Genomic DNA, 18,871 nt, shown 5'->3' with positions numbered 1-18,871 from the left:
CGCCACCCGAGTAAGATAATAAGAAATCATACAGAACGTGCAGCCATGAGTTTAAAAAGAGAAAAAAAAATGATTCTGCCTATCTTGTTTAATAATATCCTTGGAATTATGGTTATTCATATGACATTAACATACATGTATGTGTATGTCTATTTTTACCTTCATGGGTGCTCAGTATTATGTGAGCGGCAGCCAACGAGGGGGTGCATTATGTCGGTAGGATAATTTAAAAGGCAACCGCGACTACATTGTGCGTCTGCCCTATTTCTGATACCGTGGCGGCAGAAATTTTGCCATGGCAGGCCGCCACTACAAAATCAACATAGGAGGAAACACTGCATTCATTAAAACAAATAAAAGAATTTGACATGTGTTTTCATCAACTTTATAAACACACAAAACATATTGATCCAAAATACTTCTGAATGTAGAAACATGAACAAAATATTTCTCAACACTCCATTAGTTATTTGAACTTTGTACATTTTTTAGATATGCTCATTTTTATGAGCAGTGTATGAAGGCGTTTTAATAGTTCATCATCTTCAATAGAAATGGTCCGCCTGCCGTTTTTGCACCGGACGTCCCGTAATGTGATCGCGCCATCCTGAGCGTACAACGTGACCCGAAAGACAAAAGCCTTAGCTTTCTGCTGCAAAAAGAATTACTAGCTCTAACTGTAATGGATTTTATTTTAGATTTATTTAAACAGGATCATGTAAACAACGACCTCCCGCGGCAGATGGTGGAGGGGTACGAGGCATTCACACCAAAAAAAAAGTGATGGGACGATTTTCCGCAGGATAGTGCAATGAATCAATGAAACGGCCCATTTGTGTGACGTCCTGTTGTATTCTTAAACCCTCCCAACAAAGCACAAGTACACTTTCACAGTTAGCCTACCGTTTTCCGTCAGATACTTTATAGATTTCGACGTTTGCGACCGCACTTTAAGGCAGCTTTATTTCACAGGAGAGAAAGAAAAGAGACGAGCGAGACATAGGGAGTGCTTTGTTGTTTGTTTTACCCTCATAGTGTTTTAAAACTTTCTTGTGGCAGTGATAGAGGCAGTGATGTTTCCTGTTTCCTGTACGGGATTCTCATACCGCCTCAAACCACAGCTCAAAACACACCGACAAGTCTGATCTCCGTTACATGATTGGCCACCGCAGCGAGACGTGGGGTTGTGTTTCTCCAAAAATTGAGTGGGTCTGAACTTTTCGCAGCAGGCCCGCTGCGTTTTTTAAAGTGTCCCCCCTGTGGCAACCCCCGCCACTACCCCCATTCAAAATGAATGGAAAGACCTGTGCTGTTGCCGGACCGTCTGATGGCACTCTGAACGCGGCCTTAAAGATGACAGACAGAAGACCTACATTTTAATAAGCGGGAATCTAGCTGGCTAGTTGCTGGACATTTTAGCGATCTGATGCGGTAACTCTACCATGCTCCTGTTTAGAAGTTGCCGTACTTCACCAGACAGTGATGATAGTGATTATTACGTTGCAGGCTCAGACACTGACAGTGATGACCCAAGGTTGACCACTTAAAAAAAAAAAAGAAGTACATTTTGAATTAGAAAAGATAGATGATATGATCCTGAATGAAGCCATTGTGCAGAACATGTGCAGGAGACAAATTAACATGTCGTCTCCACAGGCTGAGTGAACAACAGGTGCCGGACTACATGGAGATATCATCCTGTTTTTATTGCATTTGCATAAGGTGAGATCAAACGTTTAAATGTGTGTGTGTGTGTGTGTGTGTGTGTGTATTATTCATGTGTGCTGGAAACCATGACCATGAACAAGAATGGATGAAAAATCCATACACCAGTCTTCTTGTTATTTATAAGCAGCCATATTATGCTCATTTTCAGGTTCATAATTGTATTTTAAGGTTGTACCAGAATAGGTTTACATTACAACAACGCAGTACAACATATTTTTGTTGTACTGCAGTGCTCTCTCTCACTGCTGCAGATCCTCTTTTCAGCTGGTCTCTGTTTTAGCTACAGAGTGAGACCTCTTTTCTTCTTCTTCTTCTGTACTATCTTTGATTGCACTTGCACATGCCCAGTAGCTCAGATATAGATCATGTCAGCTAGCTAGCTCCATAGACAGTAAAAGAGGTTGTTTCTACAACTTCGGTCAGTTACAAGGCAGGATTAGCTGGGAGACTTCTAAATGAGGGCGCACATGTAAGTAGTTCTTTTGTAGATTATGGTGAACTTGTGTGTGTTGTAGCAGTGCTTTGCTATTGAGAACGAGGTAGCATGCTAGCGTTAGAGCTAATGGTTGCGGTTAGCCTGCTCGTTTCGGCTTGTGACGTCACAAGCCGTGCCGATTTTGAACAGCTCACCTAGAGACTGAAGGCAGGACACATTCAGAAACCGTATCTCACTCAAAACAGCATGGATGGATTTTTTTCAAAGTTTGTATGTGTTTGGAAGCACCAGAGACACAACATAACACCCCAAATCCCAGAAAAAGTGTTTTTTTCATAATATGGGCACTTTAAACGGGAGAGTTCATCCCAAATTCCAAAATACATATTTTTCCTCTTAACGGTGGTGCTATTTTGGAGATATCGCCTCCAGAGATGTCTGCCTTCTGTCAAAGAAATTGGAACTCGATGGTGCTCAAAGCGCCAAATAAATACATTTGAATAAGTCAACATCAAGGTCTCTTTCCAGAAATCATGACCTGGTTACTCAATATAATTCACAAACCTGGTTGTGAGCAGTTTCATGGAGGAACTGTTTTCTTCCTACAGAACTACACCCGCCAACCGTATCACCACGCAGAAGAAAGCGTACTCATGGATAAGAGGTTCACGCTCGTGACAGAGCGAGATGTAAAGGCTAATTGCATCCTCCTCTGCTGAGCTGTAGCGTTAGCTCAGGTGAGCTAGCAGTATCGGTTGGCTGCAGTAACAGCTCAGCAGAGGAGGTTGGTTGATAGTTAGATATTAGTGATAGTTAAATTGGAGAGAAGGCAGACATCATTTCAGGCAATATCTCCAACACTGGGAAACTCACACCAAAACCATCTTGATTGATAAATAACATTGGGCACTGAGTTCCAACTTGGAATCGTTTCAATTATTACGATTCCAATGATATAGTTTTTTTAAAAAATTGGAATAGTTTCGAAAATTTGGTTACGAATCTGATCATCGGTTCCAAATTTAACACGCGCAAGTTTTGGTTTGCCTAGTGGCCACTGTAGTCCTAGACGCTTGTTGTGTTGCAGCCATGGAGCACAGTAAGCGGCGCTCTAAAGTGTGGCTTTACTTTACGTTTAAAAAAGCCCGGGATAACTGTAAATCACTATTGAATCAAAATACAATTTTCCTCTTATCTGTGAAATAAGCATGTGACCCGTTTCAACTTCATCCATCAAAGAATCAGAATCGAGAAGAACCGGAATCGAAAGGAAGAATCAGAATTGGAATCAGAATTGTTAAAATCAAAACGATGCCCAACCCTGTTGATAAATAGCACTACAGGTAAGAAAAAAATATATATACATTTTTTTTTTATTTTGCCTTGAACTGTGCCTAAAAGTTGGAGTAAAGAGGGGACAACTGATGTAGTTTAGGGTATAGGAAGTATGTGTGTGTTTACAGGTAATGTATACAGTCTGTGCCTGTGTAGGCGAGTGATCCTGATGTCAGCCTGGTGGATGTATTCCTTCATCTCAATGCTCTCTACAGTATATGTAATTACTACAGCGGGACTTTGGCTCCTGCGTCACCAGCGACCAATCGTAGCATAATCCAGCCCTGCTTGTTCTCTCCAGATTAACAACATCTATTCCCTAATCGTATTCGCCAAACGCTGTGATGACATTCCATCTGGGGGCCTGCAAACAGCACGGCCGCTGCAATGACAAGACAGGATAGACAGGTCAAACCACTACTACTACTGCTACTGCTGTTGCTGCTAGGCCTTAACGCACTTCTCTGATCTTGTCTCAACAAATCCATCTGCTGTGGGAAAACTGCAAACAATCTCCACTTACAGTTTACAAGCCCTAATCACACAGTTTGATAAGTAACTCATTCTGTACCAAAACAGGTGGACTGGTTCCTGGTTCTGAACAAACATTGGTAACGGTTAAATGTCATCTTGTTTCTCTTCTCCATCAACAAACACGAATAGACACGAATAGAGGAAATGGCTGCTTGGATGTGTTTGCACATCGGTGCTTCCCCTGCACAGGTTTAAGGTTTATGTACAGTAATTGGCACAATAAAATCAAGGCAACAGAAACACAACAAGAAAATAAAAATAAAAAGAAAGATTGTGCAAGTGAGATTAAGAAAACCCCTAGGGGTTTATAGAAGCAACTTCACCTAAGGAAGAGAAAAATATGTATATTATGAGCAATTACAAAAGTCCTAAAATCTACAAATAAAACATAAGTAAGCATGGAATTAGAAAACAAAAAGCATAAGGTTGGCTACATGAAACAGCAAAAGGCATAAAATAAATTACAAAAATATAGATACAATGTGTATGTGTGAGTGGTTATGAGAGACAGGAAGGCCAAACAAAATCAGATACAGCCAGTTAAGTTTCAAAGACTGAAACCTGTGTAGGGAAACCACACTTCCGTTTACTTCCCCCGTTAGGTCGATCATTAAAAAAAGAGCTAAGATGAAGTAGTATGTCCCAAATATCTCCTGGCATTGCAGCTCTTTTGTATTGTAAGTACACACTGAATCCAACTGAACCACTCTGAGCCAGGATGCTCCTCCGTGTTTGGAGGTCTGAAGGTAAACACACGCCCCCGTTGGCAGGACTTTGCTGATTCCTGGATAAAGTGTGTGTACCGATCCCCCCCCCATGCTCCTGTCACGGACCGACACAGGGATGGGGAGGTGGTGAAGTCAATATTTACCGCTCCACGCACACACACACAGCCCGTTGCCATGGAGGTGATTCCAAGCATTCCACAAACTAACAAATGGCACAGATGTAGGATAGTTGCACACAGACTTTTCTGGGCCAGAACGCTGCATGCCTATCTGATGAAGAAAAAGTCAAGATTAGCGGAGGCTCCGTCTCTCTAAATTATGACACGTGACCTGAAAGAATTTGGGAGAGAAAGAGAATGGGGCTGACAGAGAGAGAAAAGTGACACAGAGAGAAAGAGAGATCACCTCATTTCTTTCCATTGTGATATTTCCGGGTTTACAGCAGGAAGATTCCCATAAAAACACCATGTTTACCCATTTTCCCAGCTTCTCAGGAGGCTGCAGTGCTTTGGCTTCTATAATAGGATCAGAAGCTGTGAGACCTTATCCCTTTCACTGGGTGCCTGCGTGTGTGCCACTGGTATTTGTGCTAAAAAAGCAACCTACAGCGTGCTCAGTCAGATCACCTTTTGTTTGCCAAACGCCACAGCTTACCCAACATTTAAAATCATATGACATCTCTGGGCTCGCAGAGCTGAGCAGCTGGCCGCTCTATCTTAAACCCCGTGCTTATACAGGAATTTTTTTCCCCCCCGTCCACTTCCAAACAACAAACACTGCTGGCACCAACTCTAGGTTCATGGATTTTCTGTTATCCCTTGTTCCTAATCTGAGTATGACATACATGAAATTATTTCCGGGATTGAGGCTCAGTAAGAAAATATCTGAGCCATTTTAGATGAGGTGATGTCTTGGCTTTTGGACTGAAGGGAGAGACCTACTGAAACATGTTGGTAAAAAGGAATAGTTGAGCATTGTGGGAAATATGGTCATTCGCTTTCTTGACGCAAGGTTAGATGTGATTCATGTCTGTATGCTAACTATGAAGCCGGAGCCAGCAGACAGTTAGCATAGCTTAGCATAACGACTGGAAACCGGGGGAAACAGCTAGCCTGGCTCTCTCTAAAGAAAACAAAATGTCTTCCAGCACCTCTAAAATATGTCATACCTTCTTTAGTTAAGTGTGAAAACGACAACTAGTGGTTTTACTTCGACAGACTTTTTTTTCTTTGGTTTTTCTATGGATTAAACAAATAGAAGAATGAAAAGAATGAACAAAATATGGAATAAATCAATGTTAATTAGCTTTAGAGGTGCTGATAGGCCGATTTTGTTACCTTAAGACTAGTCTCGCATTGCCGGACCTTCCTCCACAGCGCTGCAAAGGAGGGTCTGGCTAGTCCACACAGCATTCTGGGATGGAAGAAAAACGTGCTCTGGTTTATTGGCATTTCTTTAAACCAATCACAATCATCTAGGGTTGGGTATCGTTTGGATTTCTTCCGATACCGGTTGTACTAAAGATCCCTATTTATCTGTGAGAATATTGAATTTGTTAAGTTCTAATTTCTATTTGTTTCTTCTAGATCCTCCAAACCTTGTGTGTCTATTATGTTTTCCATTATCATTTGCTTCAACCTTTTGTTAAATAAATCTTTGTTGAATAAACAGAACCTCTGTGGCTCACTCATGCATTCTAACAGATGCCTCATGACGATGGCAATCAACCTCTAAAACTGGACCCTCCTCCTTAACACCGGTGCTAAAGTGATACTTTTAAAACGGTGCCGGTGCCTAAACCGATACTTTTGAAAATGTAAAAATAAAAAAATAAAAAAGGGGAAGATGGGGAAAAGGGTATTTTACAATAACTTGCACAACGAGGCTTAAGCTAGCGGTTTCAAGTGAATGCACCGTCTGTGTTTTTCCGACAACGGCAGCTGCACACAGTTACGTCCTGGTGTTGGAATCCAACAGGCATTTAAGTAGCACCGAAATGAGACACCGAAATCTGCGTTGCTATTCGGTCCGGTAGATACCGGCCGTCTAGGCCCCAGTGCCATATTAGCACCATGTTTCGGTATCCAACCCTACAATCATCTTGGGCGGAGCTAAGTGCCGGACGGAGCCACAGTGCCTCTGCAAAATTGCCTCGGGAAGGATCTTGTTTTGGTTTGTTTTAGTCTTTCAACAGAAAACTCTGATTGGACAGATAGTCTAGCTAGCTGTCTGGATTTACCCTGCAGAGATCTGAGGAGCAGTTAACCGTAGTCCTCAGAAATCCACAGAGTTTAAAACTACAACACAAAGAAAGAGGAAGGTGACGGACATCTGGGTGAATGGCGGACAACCAGCGGAATATCCAGCGGCACCGGAACAATCCCAGAAGTGAAACCTTGTCGATATAGACTACTTTCAGACAGACCCAGGGTGGCTGTTTCCCACTGTTTCTAGTATTTATGCTAAGCTAACATGCTGTAGCATTTTGTTATATGGACAGAGAGAGCATAAGCATTCCAAACTGGGGCCCTTTGCTGCATGTCATTCCGCCTCTCTCTCCCCTTTAATGTCTAAGCTGTCCAATCAAATATCAATATAATAATCAAATAAAAAGGCCTAAAATGCCAACATCTGCAAAGGCAGACGGGGGTGTGTAGCAGCAAACCACAGCGAAATTAGAGACTTTTAGAAAATAAATAAAAAATTAAAATAACTTGAGCCCAACACTACCCAATTTCACAGGCAGCACTGTGATTAAATATGGAGAAGCAGCCACGTGACGTCACCGTGGGACACATCTAGACACGTCATCCAACATTTTCCCTGCTTCAGTGATGACCAGACCAGACCAGTCGTATGACACATATCTGTACAGAGTAAGTCTAGTTGCACATGGTTAGTAGTGTGTGAGTTTACACACACACACACACAATGTGGTTGTCTGTGTCCTCACCCCACAATCATTTCACACATTTCCTTGTCAATCGTGTCCAGCTTTGAAAACTTCACGCCATGTTCCCTTGGAATGTTGCCCTCCTGGCGTAGACCTTGAAAAGAAAACAGGGCCTACTTACTTGCACAAAAAGTAGTCCACTGATTTAACTGAGACCTTCGACTAACCTTCCTAGACTGGGTGTGACAGACGTGGCTTTGACGAGACAGACATTACTGTAATGTCTGTAATGTTTGTTGCAAAACAGAACATTAACCAATAGTTACCATTGCATAATTCAATATTTTACAGTAGAGCTGCAAAAATTAATCAATCAATTAGTTACTACTACTACTACAACTATTAAATGAATCGCCAACTTTTAATAACCGATTAATCAGAAACTCTCTGACTCCAGCTTGTTAAATGTGAATATTTTCTAGTTTCTATACTCCTCTGTGACAGTAAACTGAATATTTTTGAGTTGTGGACAAAAGAAGACATTTGAGGACGTCATCTTGGGCTTTGGGAAACACTGATCAACATTTTTCACTTTTCATTTTCTGACATTTTAGAGACCAAACAAACTAATCCATTCATCCAGAAATTAATCAACAGATTAATCGAGTATGAAAATAATCGTTTTCATACTCTACCCTAGTGTACAGTTCCGTGTTTAGAAGGGGGAGAAAGCATGATGTCAAATGGAACATTACCCAACCTCATGCCCTGTTTTACAGCCCAATGTCTCTCAGCTGTTCCCTTACCACTTGTAAAGAATACAGACATACATCCAATAGCAGCAGCAGCAGCAGCAGCAGCAGCAGCAGCAGCAGCAGCAATCTCTCCTCCTGGAACACTAAGAGATCTGAGGCATCTGTGGCAGGCACAGTGTACCACGACTGCGCTGCAGGCACTCCCGGGTGTTCACAGTGTTGTGTTGATTGAGTGAGAAGCTGCGTATTGTTCCTCTGTGGCGCACTGAATACCAAGAATAGGCAGAGCGCGTTACTACTACTGGATCGGTGAAATTTGCTCTCCTGCTTCACTCAGACATCAGCTTTCTGTCCTCCTCTCTCTGCAGCGCTGCTCTGCTCTTTGGAAATATGGCCATTAAGTGAACGGAGACTGATGAGCTGTGGTCATGTGTTCAAACAAGAAGCCGGGAAGAGAAAGAGAGAGAGGGGAGTGAGATGGAGGAGAAGAAAAAGATAATCCCCCAGGGCTTTGGTTACCCCGACTCAGTCTAGGTGGAAATAAAGGATTTCAATTAATTTGATGTGTCAGCCATAAGGCTACATCTACACACTACTACGTTTTGGTAAAAAAAAAAAAAAAAACGAATATATTTTGCTATGTTTACGCGTCCACACTACTCCAGCGTTTTCCGAGCCTCTAAAACGGAGAAATTTGGAAACTCGGCTGCCCCAGTTTTGGTTTGAAATCTCCAGAGTTGCTTTGTAGTCTGGACGGGCACAAACGGAGACCTTTGGACACAGTGACGCACGTCAGTCAGTCGTATCGGTTAGGTAGGATTACAGTAAGGTTCCACCTCGCCGTCGCTCCAAGCTAATAAATCCCTGATCTTACTTTTCACCATTAGTGTTCTTTCTCCAAAGTATGCTCTGTGTTTTCAACTTATACATTCATGATTTTTAACCGCAGAGTAATGTCCGACAATCTGCTTCCTGTTTACACCAAAACGCACATGCCCAGTGTATGAGAATGGTCATGTGATATGTGTTGTCAGACGTGTTTATATGGACGGAGATTATTTCTGCTACTGGAGCTAAAACTCTTGTGTGGATGGAGATTAATTTTGTTTCAAAGTGCCACTTAAAAAAACGTAGTGGTGTAGATCTATAATGGAGATATATGTATGTATACTGTAGAGTGTAGCCTAAGTCACGTTAGGAAAACATTTTTTTTGCTTCCCAAGTATGAGTGACCTGCTAGTCAACTCAAAAGGTGGGGAACCAGAAACAGAGAAAAAAAAAAAAAAACTCTACAGCTGGTAACGCAACATGACAAACATACTAGATATGCAGCATCAAAATGCACAAATATCGTGTGGGCCTACCTTGTAATGCTTCAGATATGTCGACTACAGTGAACTCAAGCACTGTGATGGCAAACCCTTAAATTCACCCCCTCTCATCACATTCCAAAGAGGCAGCATTTGATGTGCTCAAGTCCGCAGAGGCTCCCGAGTGCCTCCTGCTTCAGTAGCCTAGGGCTTTCACCGTTTAACTTCTCATCTGCAGCACAGCCAGGCAGGAAGAGAAATCCCTTCAGGCACAGAAATCTAAGGCCTGACCCAGGGGGAATATATGGAATACAGAGAAGAGAAGTTCTGCTAATCAAATAAAAAAAAAGAAATCGCTGGATCAAAGTATATTTGCTAGAGATGTTCCATATACCGATACCAGTATCAGGAAAGCCTCCGATACCGCCTAAAATGTTGGTATTGTATCGGCCAGTACTGGAGTTTATGCACCGATCTGATGCCACGTAATTTAGCCCTGAGGAAATCAACTTTAAAAATAGTTTATTTACATTCTTTTTCCGTAATCACTGCCTGTCAAACTGTATAATAAAAGACAGTTGTATGGCATTCGTTCTCTGTATTTGTTTATGCTGCACAAAGAGTTTAACCTGAACCAGGCCATACAGCAATGATAGCAATCATATCACAGCTATACAGGGTTAGTAGTATAGCTGTTAAAATAACATACATATATACTGTAATATATATTTCTTTTTTACGCACTGGTATCTGATCTGTACTTGGTATCAGCCAATACGCAAGTTCAGGTATCACAATCACTATCGGTTGCTCGATTATGGAAAAAAATCATCATCACAATTATTTTGGTCGATATTGAAATCACGATGATATAACACGATTAGTCACTGACTTTTGGAAAGATAAACTGTTAAACTGTATAACTGTTGAAAAAAAAAAAAACAGTGAAACAAATCAACAGTGAAAACATCTTGAACTGTGAACTTCCCTAAAAACTTTTCCCGTTGAACTTTATTTTCTCATTCAGAACACAAGACAAAATAAGAATTTACTTGCAAAACGCAATGTTCAAAATAATCGTTTTTTTCTAGGTCACTCCGTTTTTGTGATCGTTAGGAGCCGAAATCGAAATTGAAAAAAAATTCCATTCATTGCGCTCGATGGTGTTTTAAAGCAACACTAGAGAACTTTCCACGCTTCGGTCCCCCTACAGGTTGGAAGCGGACTTGTCCATTACATTACATTGTCCAGTTCATTCGAACTACAGATCCGCTACCCGATCTGGAAAACTTGCATAATGTAATGTAATGGACAATTCTGCTTCTAAACTGTAGGGGGACTGAAGCGGTAAAAGTTACATAGTGTTGCTTTAAGCCCCCGACCAAGCCTTCAAGGCAGCGCTGTGACCGTTGTCTTCAAGGCACCTAACCCTAACCATTGCCTAATCCTAGTGCCTTCCAGGCAGCGCTGCCAGGAAGACGACGTTGGGGGCTTAAAACACATTGCACAGCCCTAGAATCGGGAAGGAAAAAATGGTATCGGAACATCTCTAATATTTAGCGACATAACCATGTAAACCTGTTCAAATATGAAAAAATTGAGCCAGGTGCATGTACAGTCCCTGTGCGTGTGCACTGAAACATTCCCAGGTTTGTTGCAGCAGTGCGACTGAGCCCAGTCATGGTTGAGGAATGCACAGTGGAGGAAAAAGGCGAGTCGCAACTCCTCTCTCTGCTCACACAGCCTAAAGCAGGAATGTACTAGGAGCAGGTAGAGACAGCGGCAGATGCCCGGGCTGCCCCCGAGCCACACACACGCCACCCACCCCAATACATTCCCTGTAGCGTCCGTCAGGGAAAGCAGCAACGAGCAGCCACGTTGGAAGAACAAGAATGTGAGTCTAGGTTGCAACACACTGTGGATGTTCATCCTGCCATTTAGGGCTCTGAGCTCGGGCTGCACAATACTGTATATCGTTTTTTTTTTTTTTTTATCGTCATCGCGATATCAAGTGGCGCAATAAACACATCGCGAACGGCTGCGACATATCGCGAAAGACACGAAGAAAAGAGATTTTTGGTGTTAGTTAAAAGAAAATATCCGTATAAAAAAAAATTATTTTCCTTCTTTTCCTGTTTTAAATTCAACAAGCAGTTTGTTGTATTTCAGCAGAATACTGAAAGCAGCAGAAAGGCAGAACTGAGTACACTTTAATATCGGTTTATTTATCGCAAGTCACGTTGTTACTGCGATATTAAACGATATTTTCGCGTATCGCATGTTTTCCTCATATCGTGCCGCCCTACTCTAGACCAGATTGTGCTTATTGTCAACACAAAAATGAAATGCTGAGGGTGTCATACGCTGTGGCTGATCATCAGCTGAGGCTGGCATTTCTGTGTCTCCAAGAGCATCTCTATTATTATTAATATTTAAAGATATGGAGCTCAGCGAAAATTCTGACAGGAAGACTTCTAACTAATCATGTTCTCTCTCTTCTAAACTGAACAGATGTTAGAGACGCCCACTTTAGCTAACCAATCAGAAGAGGCCCTGAAATTCTCAAGCTAATCACAGCACAACACCGCTGTTTTAAACCTGTCTCTCTCTCTGCTGCTCAGTTGTCATTTCAGGCTAAGAACAACCCTCCTCCTCCCCTTGCTCCTCCGTCCTTCATCCCACACGGCTCCTGGTTCCTCCTCCGACCAGACGGCATTGGCTCATCGGTTCGACATTCGGGTTCCTCACACCGCCATCAGTGTCTAGACTCCATCGGGGGATCAGCTTTTGGCCTTCTAACCCCCTAATTATTATCATTTAATAATGATGGAGTCTAATCTCCAAAGACTGTACATGTCATATCATGTTTGCGTACAATAAATATTTGCATATCTGCAACGAAGTCTCTCCTGATATTTTTAAACAATGACATGTTTCCCTGACAAAACAGAAAGCGTGGGGGAAAAAAACAAAACGAGTTTGTACAAATCCTACAAAACATGTGGGAACAACACAACCTGTGTGCTTCCATGCAGATGCATGTGAAGTATAAATAAAGCATGATGTCTCGACATTTCTATAGCTGCTTTGGCTGAATTCAAACTGAGAACAAGACACTAAAAGATGCCGGCCCTGCTTCCTTGGAGATAGACAAATAAGAGCAGCAGAAAAAAAAAAAAAAAACACCCGGGGGTTTCGGCATTAAAATTTTAAAATGTGCCCGTGTCACGCTTCATCATCAAAAACATAACTGCTCCCAGCCACGACATTTCCATAACAGATTGGAGGGCGAGGCCCCCCCAACACTGGAGTCATTTCCTCCATGGCTTTTAAACCACCTCTTTGTTCAGAAGAGTTCTTTGTTCTCATTTCAATATTCAAATGCTACTCGGCGGGGTGGCGAAGCGGTGAACGAGACGCCGACTGCCAGGCAATCAGTAGAGAGCAGAGAGTTGGTGGCATGGCTGGAGCTTATAAGATACAGCAGGGTGCGTTCACTAAACCCCGCTGTGAAAGAGGAAGATGGCCCCGCCGCTCTGTATCTGATCCAGACTCACAGCAGACGTGAGAGCAGAGAGGAAACAGATCCTGTACCTGTCACATTTAATAGAGATCAGCGCCAACACAAAAAGGCACTACAGCAAAGAGGTAGTTATGAAATATATAATTATACAGCTTTTGGTTTGACTTTACATGTCGAGAACGAACATGTGTTGCTGCTTGTTGTCCAGCGATTAACAGCTACAGATCAGGTGTAAGGGTGTGCTGGTTTGCTCACCTGGTTGAGCGTGCGCCACATGTACAAAGGCTCAGTCCTTACTAGGCATGGGGCCGGTTAGCGGTTTCAAGGTACTGTATACTGCGGTTTGAAAAAGTCACGGTTTCAAAATCACTAAAAGTTTCCGTCATTACGTTCCTGCGGAGTCTTCAAGGACAGAAAGTGGAGTTTAGAAACCCCTCTCCCTGCAGTGTGTTTTAAAATAAAATACATTGTGTTCACTGGAGAAAAAAAATTTTTTTACCCATACATGTCAAAATAATAAATTTTAAAGCTGTAATTGGAATACCGCAATACCGTGAAACTGTGATATTTTTGCTGAAGGTTATCATACCGTCAGAATCTCAGTCCATGTTTTTTAATCCTCCGTGTCCTCCTTGGCTACTAGCAACTGCGTGCGAGATCACGGAAGGCTTGTATCATGTGGACGCGCCGACAGTTTTGTTGTCATTACTTAGAATTCCTCTACTACTATTCCTACACAATAGCTTTAAAAAGGCAAAAAAACAAACAAAAATAATCTTAAAAAATAAATAAATCTGATGTAGGTGAGTGCACGTATTTTTGAAACACCAACGAATGCAGGATTTTTGCTCAAAAACAGGCTACGGGCTATAACGGTGAATTTGAAAGTGAGAAATCACAGCTCTTGGCAAAGTAATCACTGAGTCATGGGTATTGTTTAGCACCCTCCCACAGATATCATTCTGTGATATGAGAGAGCAACAAACATGACTTATTGCACCTTTAATATTGATGCCAGATCATGAATCTCAACTACAGTACTTACATATGACAAGCATATTTATTATGGATTATTCTACCAGTTTTTTTTTGTTTCTTGTATAAAACATAAGAAAATAGTGAAAAATGCCAAATTCATGTCCCTTCAAATAGCTTGTTTTGTCCAAACAACAGTCCGAAACCCAAAGATTTTCAGTTTACTATCACATAAGACAGATAAAAGGATGAAATCGTTACAGTTAACAGTCAATTATATGAATTTTTGGTCAATCATCAAATCAATTTAACAAATAATAATTTCAGCTCTAATCAAGTTAATTGTGTAGTGAGACATCCATGGAAAGTACAGTAATAATTAAATCCAGGCACTGATTCTGCTTTTCAATGCGTCATGGGAATCACATTGTGTACCCACATCCCTTAAACGTTGGCTAAATTTTGAATGGGAAATTCCACACAAATAGGTTCCCGTTATCTGATTTTGGTCAGATGATAAGACCGGGGCAGAGGTTGAGTCTGACAGGGTTGATCCTCTCCGCAAGAACACGATCTGCATAAAAAAACTCCCATGTCAACATATACTGCAGTGATTCTCAGAGGATAGAAAGCCTCACGTTTTTAAGAGGGGGAGGGGGGGGGCAGCATGTGCTCTTCTTCCCAGCATCTCATCATCCTGACCAGGCTCGCACAGCTGCGCCTACACAAAGCCACACATAGAGGCAACTTTCTAAATGCCAGAGACGCTTTTCCTGTCACCAGAAACGTGCACGGAGCAATGGGAATGAGAGTGTGAGAGCGATCGCTTTTCCACAGAGGCAACAGTGGGTGGATTGAGTGGAGATCCGTGGCCTGTGTCACGCTGGCCCATTCCCAGAGCAGAGGGGACAGGAAGTGGCAAGGGATCCTGGGAGCATACAAGCCATCCTCTGTTTGTCTGTATCAAACCACTATCACATACTTTATTCAAATGGCCAGCGAGCACAGGCCCCTCTGACAGCGAGCTCCGAGGATGGATATGTCAGAGCGCTTCAGTTCTGCGTCCTCATCATTCAACTGCCTTTACTGGGTGCAATGGACCGGCTTTGTGGCTTCATGTTTGAACAGTGTTATACATCGCTAATTCAGGCAGTAATACAAGACAGCGTGGGCTACAAAGTAGAATTGACACGGAGGTGAAACCATTATGTTAATGGCCGACAGAGTGTACACTATTTAGATAATCGATTAATCGGTTTGAGTCATTTTTTTAATGAAAGGAAAAGTAACAAAATTCTCTGATTGCAGCTTGTTAAATGGGAATATTTTCTAGTTTCTTGACTCCTCTGGGACAGTAAACTGAATATCTCTGAGTTGCGGACAAAACAAGACATTTAAGGACGTCGTCTTGGGCTATGGGAAACACTGAATTCGACATTTTTTAGCATTTCGGAACCATTTCAAGACCAAACAACTAATCGATCAATTGAGAAAACAATCGACAGATCAATCGACAATGAAAATAATGGTTACTTGCAGCCCTAGGGTACACTGTAAAGAAGACAGCAATGACTGACACAAAAGTAGGCCACTGACACATAAAGCTTAAACACAGAGACAGAGAGAGAGAGAGAGAGAGAGAGAGACCGACAGATAAAGCCTGACAGTATGGGAGAGATGTGAGACAGGGAGGGAGAAAGAGTGAGAGAACAGGTGGCACTAGCATTCCCATGCTCAAGCGCATGCCCTTCAAAATGACTGGGCACTAATTAGCACCAAATCTGGGCCAGAGCAACAGAAGTTTAGTCTCTGCCACATGAAAAATTCAAAGGCTCTTGTCAGCAGGAAGTCATCCTAAATCTCATGCCCCCCTTTCGTGTATACAATCCCTCTCTCTCTCTCTTTCTCTCCCTTCGGAGTCTATCACACATCTCATTGGCAAGCTGAAGAGTGGTTGATGCTGGCATTAGATAAGTGTTTTGTTTGTTAAGTACTCCAAAGCCAAAGGGGAATAATGGGTTGTTTCAACAAATAAGAGGCACACTACTATGACTGCTATTAGAGCCCCGACTCATGTACAGTCCTGCAATTTGTTTTTTGTTTTATATTCCTCTGGCCAATAAGCTAGATCCTCTTTATAGTATCACAAACAATTACAATATGTCCTTAGTGCTCAATGCCAATTCATCCTCATCCGACCTAAGGGAAAGTGGGCCACTCACTGGATCAAATGATGAAACTCAGCAAACCGTTCAATGCAACTGCTCAGTTCACTTCAGTGCCGAGGCAAATACACACATCACTATCAAAATGCTTGGCTGGGATGCTTGAGAAACAGCCTCTCTTAGCACCCCTAAATGCTTCCCTTAAATCCTTCTGAATAGGTGCACAAAGGCAATTTTGAAAAAGTGGAAGCGACATGTCTTAAAGCCGCCGATCCTCCCGGGCCGGGTAGCTGCGGAAACAAGCAGTTCATTGATGCCAGGCCCAGTGTATCACCCTGACAGACAGACCACTCCAGTATAAGGGGGAACAAAGGAGCCAGTCCACAGCCATGTTGCCAATTAGCAGGAATTTCAACCTCAAGAGCCACTTTCCACCAATCACATCGCAGCTGACATAAACATCTATGGCTTTCACTGGAGAGCATTCATGGGATTCCAAGGAGCATTAGGTCCCCTCTGTGGAGCCCGAAATCTGGCAGTTAGAAAGTACAATGGAGCGTCTCGTACCACTTTGAGAAACACTTCTCACTCACTGGTTGAATGGAATAGAATATAAATAGAAACCTGGTGAAACTGGCAACATTTATTCCTTTGTGAACATGTTAGATGTGTGAATTTAGCAGAATGTGTAATGGAAACAAACAGCAAGCAAATAAGGGTATCGTGCATGCCCTGGGGTGTTTATACGTAACAGGGCTTCATCCCCAGAATCAGCTTGCATGTCACTGGCCCGATACACAATTTAAGGATATTGAATCCTTGGGATATAATATGATTTTGCCTGCTTGCTGCCAAACATCCTAATTCATTCAGGAAAATACAAACACACATGGACATCTGTGGAGGATTAGTCTAATGCACTACTGATAATCAAATAAGTAATGGCAATTTTATTTTCATGTAAAAATGTATCGATGCCTCTCTGAAATATGCCTTGGGTGAAAAGTTTTAGATTTCAGAAAGGATTACAGAGACGGTACAAACAAGCTGGAATCCACTGCAGGTTTATACACAATATTTATTTTATTTATTTACTCTGCAATAGTGGCACAGCTGGCTCAAGTGCTGTGTGTGTGTGTGTGTGTGTGTGTGTGTGTGTGTGTGTGCGTGTCATATAGTGACACCTCGCAGAAACGTCTGAGAGGTCTAGACACTAAGCCAGTTTTCATTTTCGTAGATGACAACAGCCTAAGTTAGCAGATCTGTGCGGTAAGGCTGGGTTAAAATAATCCATTCTCCAATTAAAAATCAATCTTTGTTTGAGTGATCTGATATCGATTCATAAAATCCTGAAATCAATCTTTTTAATATATGCCTTTTCAATGACATGACATGTCATGTTAGTCCATTTAAGTAAAAAGTACTTTAAACAAACTTTTGGGAGGTCAATTCTGGATGTAAACATTATCATGCTGCATTTAAAAAATAAATATATTTGAGGGTTGCTTCTTGCTTGTACAATTTACGGCAGAAGTTCTCTGAGAATCTCTTTTATATCCAACTAAACTGGTATTGTAACTGAAATGTCCCAATCTTTAATAGATTTGGAAATGTGATCTAATCGGGACATTGTGAAACGGAATCAAATCGATTTGGGAAATCATTGGTGATACCCAGCCCTACTATGCAGTGATCCTGGATCAGCAGTCAGAGGGACTGATGTGTACAGTATACACAGGCCCATGTCACAATGTTAGGACACAAACAATATGGAAGGATACTGACTGTATCTATATGTTCAAGGGCATCAATTACAGACTATACGAGTACTTTCAGGTCTATGCGTAACTAGTCTTTTCTATTATTAGTTGCCACCACATTAGAGTCAATATTTGGGCCTTTGAGTCATGTTGAGTGGGAGAGACTAATCCTAAGCATATGACAGCCATGTCTTCAAAGTGTGTGGGATCCTGAGGAAGGAAAATCGGTGGCATTCTGGGTGAACAAGCAGAGGCAAAGTATTGCAAGCAAGTCCTGTTCAAAAGATACACAGCTATATCTTATTCATGCGCTCTGATCTTCTCACTCACATATAAAAGTACAGCAGGTAGCCCATAAAAACTCTCACTGCAGAGTGCCTACAGTTGCCAGGTTTCAGATTTTCTTGTGAAGAGGCTTCCACCCAAGGAGCCATTTCTCTTAAAATGCGAGCATATGCACAGCGCTGTGTTATTAAGCTCTATATGTTCCCAAAAGTGCTGCAGAACGAAGAGTGACTGTATAGCATATAGTACAGCATGTGGCCTAAATCAAAGGCTGCAGCGTGTATCTTATAAAAAATAAATAATAAAAAAAAAAGCTCTGATGAGTCACTGTAACTCCCAGACTGCTGGTATAACAGTGATTTTGGGTGAATCATTAAGTGAGAAAATGACAGTGTGAAATCAGTCTACTGATTTACTATAGCAAAGCAAGATTAGATTAGATGA

The 18,871-nt window shown here is 41.9% G+C and overlaps 1 protein-coding gene across 4 annotated transcripts in view; it reads right to left on the bottom strand.

Annotated features, from left to right (window-relative positions):
- The window catches only part of src (v-src avian sarcoma (Schmidt-Ruppin A-2) viral oncogene homolog), a 38,842-nt gene that overhangs the window by 19,310 nt on the left and 661 nt on the right, over positions 1-18,871 (bottom strand). The window lies entirely within an intron of this gene.

The sequence above is a fragment of the Sander lucioperca genome, chromosome 12 (genome assembly GCF_008315115.2).
Source record: "Sander lucioperca isolate FBNREF2018 chromosome 12, SLUC_FBN_1.2, whole genome shotgun sequence".
Taxonomy (NCBI): domain Eukaryota; kingdom Metazoa; phylum Chordata; class Actinopteri; order Perciformes; family Percidae; genus Sander; species Sander lucioperca.
Note: the sequence above shows the minus strand (reverse complement) of the source record. Positions and strands in the feature narration are given on the sequence as shown.